General features: G+C 41.4%; 1 non-coding gene across 1 annotated transcript; it reads left to right on the top strand.

Moving 5' to 3' along the window:
- The first annotated feature begins 6,558 nt into the window (after positions 1–6,558).
- LOC112768876 (small nucleolar RNA R71) lies at positions 6,559–6,662 on the top strand. Its single transcript, XR_003186256.1, has one exon. It is a non-coding gene; the product is annotated as a small nucleolar RNA R71 (small nucleolar RNA).
- The last annotated feature ends 1,279 nt before the right edge of the window (positions 6,663–7,941 follow it).

The following is a 7,941-nucleotide window of genomic DNA, read 5'->3' as shown; positions in this document are numbered from 1 at the left end:
CTGGCGCTGGACGCCAGATTTGGGCAGAAGGCTGGCGTTGAACGCCAGTTTACATCGTCTATTCTTGGCCAAAATATGGACTATTATATATTGCTGGAAAGCCCTGGATGTCTACTTTTTAACGCAATTGGAAGCGCGCCATTTCGAGTTCTGTAGCTCCAGAAAATCCACTTTGAGTGCAGGGAGGTCAGAATCCAACAGCATCAGCAGTCCTCTTTCAACCTCTGAATCTGATTTCTGCTCAAGTCCCTCAATTTCAGCTAGAAAATTCCTGAAATCACAGAAAAACACACAAACTCATAGTAAAGTCCAGAAATGTGAATTTAACATAAAATCTATTAAAAACATCCCTAAAAGTAACTAGATCCTACTAAAAACATACTAAAAACAATGTCAAAAAGCGTATAAATTATCCGCTCATCAGCCAACGTTAGTGACAATGTTGAGTGTCACTAACGTTGGCTTCTCTTCCCCCCTTTAACGTTAGAGGCCACATTAACTAGGTTAATGTGGGCTCTAACGTGGCCATTCATGAGTGTTTGCCAACGTTAGTGACAATGTTAAGTGTCACTAACGTTGGCTAAACTTCCCTTCTCCACGTTAGAGTTCACGTTAACTTAGTTAACGTGACTCTTAACGTGGGCAATGATGGCTTTGAGAGTGTTATTGGCAATCACTTTTCTCATTAACCTTGCAAGTTACTTCCCTTTCCTTGCTTCCTTTGGTCCTGAAATCAAGCAACAGAGTGCATCAAAGTTCTAGTCCAAGTCATGGGTAATGCAGCATACAATTTGTCACTAAATTCATGCAAAATCCTCATGAAATAATGTAAAATGCACAATGTATGCTTGAATCAAGGTGTAGGTGAATATCCACCCAAAACTAGCTTATTTCCTAAAGAAATGCATGAAACTACCCTAAAAACAGTAAAGAAAAGGTCAGTGAAACTGGCCAAGATGCCCTGGCATCACAACACCAAACTTAAAGCTTGCTTGTCCCTAAGCAAGTACTGGAACACGAGAATGATGAATGGAATATCCAGAGGAATGAGTCATTCTTGTGGAAGTCATATTACTGATTTTATGGTGGTTTCATGCATAGCAACTTAGATTCATTCCATTCCTGGCTTTCAGACTTTTATCATATCCCTAAACACTTACTTTGTTTATATCCCATGAGACTTTTATTCACTAATCCTTTTATTGTTATTTCAAGGGTTATTTGTGTTATTTAGGCTAAGTGCTCTGTAAGGGGGCAACTCTTTAAGATAAGCTTTCAGCCAACACTCCCGAACCAGTTGGTTCAAGGTGCTAGGTGTTGAAGCACCCCTAAGGACTTACTCCCTCAAGTCTCTCCCCCATACATACACACCACAGGCATATAGTTTATTTATTTTCTTTTCTTGAGACCTTGGTGTCCAGCACCTCTTTGGGTTACTAAATGCTCTGTGGTGAGGGTTACTCTTGATAATGGACTTTCAGCTGATAATCCCGGGTTAGTTAACCCAAGTTACCAAGTGATAAAGCACCCCTGAGAGCTTATTCATCCAAGTAGATCCCTCACACAGGAGCACCACAGACACTTGTCTCAAGGTCCAAACCATTGGTTCCTAGCCTTATTGCTTACTCTTTTTCTTTTGTTTTTCACTTCCATTGTTCTTTCCCTTTTCTCTTATTAGGATCTTGTTATTAACTTAGTCTCATGAGTATATCCAAAGTCAAGTATTCAGGATAGATAGTTGTCCTCCTAGCCTTGTGGTTGAACCAACTTAGCTAACTTATGACTACCCCAAAGATTCATGAATGCACTTCCACATTATGAACTCTACTCTGGTCTTTTGAAAACAATCATTCTCTTTTTATTTGATTTAAAGGGACAAGCATACAAGTAAGTTAAGGAAGATGTAGTGACATAAAGACTAGTGCACATAGAGACCTTCTTCAATACCAAAGACTTAAAAGACAGAATTGAAAAAAACATTTAAACATAACATGGAAGCAAGTTCTATTTCACACAAGATCTTCCTTATTTAAAGCATAGAAAATATGGACCAAAAAGAACTCCACCACCTTTCATTCATGTGGATGTCCATGCTCCCATCCCTGCTTATCCTCATTGTGTCTCTCTTGAGTGCTCGTACTTCCACTTCCTTTGCCTTTTCCAAGCAGCTTCTTCCAGAAGCCAGTATTTTCCATCTTCTTCTTTAGTGCTTCTTTCTGCTGTTTCACCTTCCCTTCTTCTTGCTCTACCAATTCTTTTTGGACCTCATCATATGTTGGAATAGCATAGTGGAGATGACGCAAATGATTAGACATGTAATTCAACTTGGCTTGAGTGTTCACATAGAACTCCTCCCTATGTAGTTGCCTTCTTTCATTGAGTACACTGAACTCATTGAAAGTTTTCATTTGGGCTAATTGTCGCTGGTTGAGCTCTTGCAAGTGCTTCTCTTGAAGCTCTTGCCTCTCATTCACTTGGTTGATGGCTTGAGTGAGCTGGGAGTAGTGTTCCTGCTGCTGCTCTGTTTGTTGTTTTTGCCATGCTTCCTGTTGGCTCAGCCAGTTGGATTGAAGGTTCAGTATTTGCTCTTGTCCTTCTATATGTCTCTGTCCCAAATATTCAATGGCTCTTAGAAGGTAATTCATATTCAAGTTGGCTGGGTCATGGTGCTCTTCCTGCTGGTATTCTTCCTGATGAGGTTCCTCTTGGTGAACTCTTTCTTTTGCTTTTGGTTTCCCTATTTGTGGCCTTCTTTGTTGCTGAGCAGGTGTAGTATAGACCAATCGCTCAAGTGTAACTGGCCTCCCTGGGTTCACCCAGTCTGGGTTGCTGTCCTCAAATACCACCTTGGCCTTGTTGCATAAGCAGAGAATGGTGCTGGGGTACCAAAGCCTAGCACCTGAATCAACCTTTTCGGCCGAATCTTGAATCCCCTCGGCGATGAGCTCATTCACATTGATTTCCCCAACCTGTATTAAGCAATTCACCATAGTAGCTCGATTGATGTTTACCTCTGAATTATTTGCAGCGGGTAGAATAGACCTCCTTACGAGTTCAAACCACCCCTTGGCTTCAGGGCTCAGGTCTCCCCTTTTGATGAACTTGGGTCTTCCATCTGTGTACCTCTCCCAGTCAGCTGCTATAACACAGATGTCTGACACTATCTCTAAGAGCTCATCATTATCAGGGCTTCTACTTATCCTTGCCTGATAACTGTCCTCATCAAAATGAGGTGATTTCAGGTGAAAAACTCTTGTTATGGCATTTGGGCTGAAGTCCACCTCCTTTTCTCTCATATAACTTTTGAAGGTTGGGCCCTTGGTTTTATCTTCTCTTACTACATTTGCATAAAATTCCTTGATGAGGTTTCCATTGATCTTCCCCTCTGGACTTGTGAGCAATTACCACCTCCTCTGTTCGATTTTCTCTAGAATTTGTGGTGACTCATTTGCATTGATTTGGAAGATTAACTCTGGCAATATCTTTCTGGCCCTTATCCGCTCGAATTCATGTTCATGAAAGGCCGTTTTGAATCTCTTCTCATCGAAAGGGGCACTCTCCATGGGTTCCTTCCTCTTTTGCCTCTTTGAGCTTGATGATGCCATGGATTGAGTTGCTGTTTTGAAAAGGGGGGTTGGATGATACGAATAGATGAGGAATAGGTTGGCTATGATAGAGTGTGATGAAGGGGATTGAGCAAGCCTAAAGTATGAAGTGTGGGAGTGGGAATTTGAATGTGAGGAATGAGCATGTACTAGAGCTCACTTATATAGGGAGATCATGAGTGGATGGAAGGTGTGGATTGCAAGGATTGTTGCTTGATGGACGGTTGGGGTTGTGTATGAAGGAAGCACAAGGATCATTACTTAATGAGAGTGATTGGTTCGGTCTTCAAGGGTCTTCCTTCTCCAATGTTGCATGGCAACGTTTCCCCATGCGTTCCCTCTTGAGACATATGTGTAGTGCTCTTCATTAAGTGGCGAAATATCCCCCATTTAATTGTCCAATCAATCCCTTTTTATGCTTCTTTTCTTTTCCTATAAAGATTTAAAATAAGAAAAGTAAGAAAAGATATTAAAATGACCATATGAACTTTACGGCTAATATTAATAAAAGGGAACAAAAGATTTGATTGTTTATTTATGAATTCCAACTAACTAACTAACTATTGGTGGGTCCTTATATGCATTTTGGTGGCACCATGGGGTGACACCAAACTTAGTTTGGAGCACTGTGATGGAGGTGTCGTGTTCAAAGCTCCCAAGACTAGCATGCATCTTGGTTTGCTTTGAACACCAAACTTGTTCCTCACTATATTCTGCACAAGAAGGTTTTCACCAATTGTTTGTCAAGTTTGGATTGAAATTCATAAATATTGACTTATTCACTATCTTCTGAAAGCATATAAAACATGGGTTGCCTCCCATGAAGCGCTTCTTTAGCGTCACTAGCTTGACGTTTTTCCTTCATCAGGGTGGTTGGTAGTGCTTAAAGTCCTCCCCTCTTGCTGTGGATTTATATCCATTGGTTGGATCAATGATCTTCACATGTTCCAGGAAAAGGACTCTGTTGATAGTGAAGACCTTGGGTAACTGAGATGGTACAGTAGGGAGATTAGGGGGAATATCTGGGAAGTAAGCTGAGACAACTCTATCCCCTGGAGAGAAGTATTCCGTAGGGATTTTCTTGTTCCTCCACCTCCTTGGTACCTTCTTCTTTGTTTCTTTTGAGGTTGCCTTCCCCTTGGTGACCTCTTTTTCTAAAGGAGTTGTGGTGCTGTCTTCACCTGTCTCTAGAGGTTTAGGTTCCTCCAACTTTTCCTTGAGCTGTGGCAATTGCTGTTTTCCTTGTTTATCTATTAAGGGGATCTCAGAATGAACTGGCTGTGCTTCAGTGCTTGTTTCCTTGTCCTCTTGATCTATTTCTTGTGAGAGTTTGAAAACATTGAAGCTGAGTCGTTCATCATGGATTCTCAATATTAGCTCCCCTTTCTCTACATCGATAAGTGCTCTGGCCGTAGCTAGGAATGGTCTTCCCAATATGATTGGATGAGTGTGACTCTCTTCCATGTCCAGGATGACAAAGTCTGTTGGGAGAAAGTATTTCCCAACCTTTAGCAAAACATTTTCCACCACTCCTATTGCTTGCTTTTGAGTTTTGTCAGCCAGTCTGATGATTACATCTGTGGGCATTATCTCATTGATCTGCAGCCTCTTCGCTAGGGATAAGGGCAGTAAGTTGATGCTGGCCCCCAAATCACATAGTGCTCTATCGAACATAGCTTTACCTATGGCACAAGGGATATGAAAACTCCCTGGGTCTCTTCTTTTTGTAGGCAACTCAGGTTGAATAAGGGCACTATATTCCTTGTTCATCACTATAGTCTGGCCTCCTTTGAGTGAGCTTTTCCTGGAAAGAAATTCCTTCATATATTTGATGAATGCAGGCATTTGTTGAATTGCCTTGATGAATGGTATGTTCACATGCAGAGATGCAAACAAATCTAGGAACCTTGAGTATATTCTTTTTCCCACAGCACCATTGAGCAGTTGAGGGAAGGGTGAATAGAGCTTCAGCAGCTCTTGTTGTGAGATTTCTGGTTCTTGGTGATCTTTATCCTCCTCCTTTGTTGAGTTGTCTTCAGGTTGTTCGAACAATGTGTTTTGCTTGTCTTCAGTCTCTTGATCACTTGTAGTGACCATTTTGCAATCTTCCCATCTTACTTTCTTTGCTTCTCCTTTGGGGTTTTTCTCTGTGTCACTTGGGAAGCTATCAGTAGGTTTGGGAATCTTCTCAGCTAAATATCCCACCTGGAATTCCAGCTTCCTAATGGTCTCTCCCTGGTTCTTAATATTGGCTCGCACCTCCTCTTTGAACACCTTATTTTCTTGAATCTCTTAGCATATTCCTTCAAGTAAGGCCTCAATCTTAGAGAGCTTGTCATCAATTGATGAGTGATCTGGAGCAGATGTGCCATTTTGGTTTTGATAAGCGTGTCGAGAAGTGTTGTTGTGGGGGTGTTGAGATGTCCTCTGTGTGAACTGCTGATGAGCTGCATTGTTGTTGGAGTTGTAACGTCTCTAGTCTTGGTTTTGATCTTGCTCACTTCCCCACCCAAAATTCGGGTGGTTTCTCCATCCAGGGTTGTAGGTCTTGGAGTATGGATCATAGTTTTTCCTTGGTGAATTCCCAATGTAGTTGGCTTGCTCCTGACTGCCCTCTGCTTCTTCATTCACTCCTTCTTGGGTTGTTGATGAAGTAGAGATTGCTGCTACTTGGTTCCTCTCCATCTTCTTGGTGAGGTCAGCCAGTTGCTGGGTAATGAGCTTGTTTTGGGCCAACAGAGCATCTACATTGTTTAGCTCCATTACTCCTCTTGTGTTTCCTCTTTCGGAAGCATAGAAGTAGTCGTTCTCTGCTACTGTCTCAATAACATCTATGGCTTCCTCAATAGTCTTCTTCTTGTTCAAGGATCCTCCGGATGAATGGTCTACGGCTTTCTTTGACTCATAAGAGAGCCCTTCATAGAAAATGTGCAGCTGCACCCATTCGTTGAACATGTCAGGTGGACACCTCCTTGTTAAGTCCTTGAACCTCTCCCATGCTTCATATAGAGTCTCACCATCTTGTTGCTTAAAAGTTTGGACCTCAGCTCTCAGCCTATTGGTTCATTGAGGAGGGTAAAATCTTACTAAGAATTTGTTCACCATATCCTCCCAAGTTGTCAAGCTTTCCCTTGGGAAAGATTTCAGCCACTTGGCTGCTTTGTCCCTAAGTGAGAATGGAAACAGGAGCAGTCTATAGGTGTCAGGATGAACACCATTAGACTTCATTGTGTCACATATTCTCAGGAAGGTGGTCAAATGTTGATTGGGGTCTTCTTGAACACCTCCTCCAAACGAACAGTTGTTCTGAACAAGGGTGATGAGCTGTGGTTTAAGTTCAAAGTTGTTGGCATGGATTGTTGGCTTTTGGATGCTACTTCCACAATTGCCTGGGTTTAGATTGATGTAAGAGCCCAAAACTCTTCTATCCTCCCCAGCATGATTTGCTCTACCTCCTCCCCCATGGTTGTGATCTTCTTCTTCATGATGATTTTCCATGTTGTCTTCCATGTTTGGTTCAAAGAATTCCTCCTCTTCCTCAGCACCAACTACTTTCTTTCCTCTTGCCTCCCTCCTTAATCTAAGGAAGGTCCTCTCAGGTTCAGAATTGAAGGAAGTTGAAGCCCCGCTTCTTCTCCCTGTCATACAACCAACAAGTGCAAGCAAGAAAAGATAGGTGCAGAAAGTACTTGTGTCAGAATTACTGTTAGTTGTGGGTGATGCAATATATCAAACAGTTAGTGGGTCAGCAGACAGAATTGAAAATAACAAAGAAAAACAAAAGAGTATAAGGGGAAGGAAAGAAGTTTAACTAAAATAGAAAGTAAATGACTCAAACGGAAATTTAAATCAAACAAAAATAAAATGCTCAATCTAGTTATCCTCTAATCTAATCATTGTTGATGCACAATCAATCCCCGGCAACGGCGCCATAAACTTGATGCACGGAAAACTTGTCTCACAACAAATCTCCCTTCGGCAAGTGTACCAAATTTGTCGTCAAGTAAAAACTCACAATAGAGTGAGGTCGAATCCCACAGGGATTGATTGATCTAGCAACTTTAATTAGAAGAATGTTCTAGTTGAGCGAATCCAGAATTTGGGTTGAGAGTTGCAGAAAATAAAATGGTGGGAATGTAAATAACAGAAAAGTAAATGCTAGAATTAAAGGACTGGAAGTAAATGACTGAAAATAAATTGTAGAATTGTAAATGGGAATGGGGGATTTGCTCATAAAAGTAAATGGCAGAAATTAAAGAGAATGGGTAAGATCAGAGATGGGGAGTTCATTGGGCATAGGAGATGTTGCAATTCTCCGGATCAAGTTCATTTTCAT

This window comes from Arachis hypogaea, chromosome 17 (genome assembly GCF_003086295.3).
Source record: "Arachis hypogaea cultivar Tifrunner chromosome 17, arahy.Tifrunner.gnm2.J5K5, whole genome shotgun sequence".
Classification (NCBI taxonomy): Eukaryota; Viridiplantae; Streptophyta; class Magnoliopsida; order Fabales; family Fabaceae; genus Arachis; species Arachis hypogaea.
This window is presented reverse-complemented; position numbering and strand designations above follow the sequence as displayed.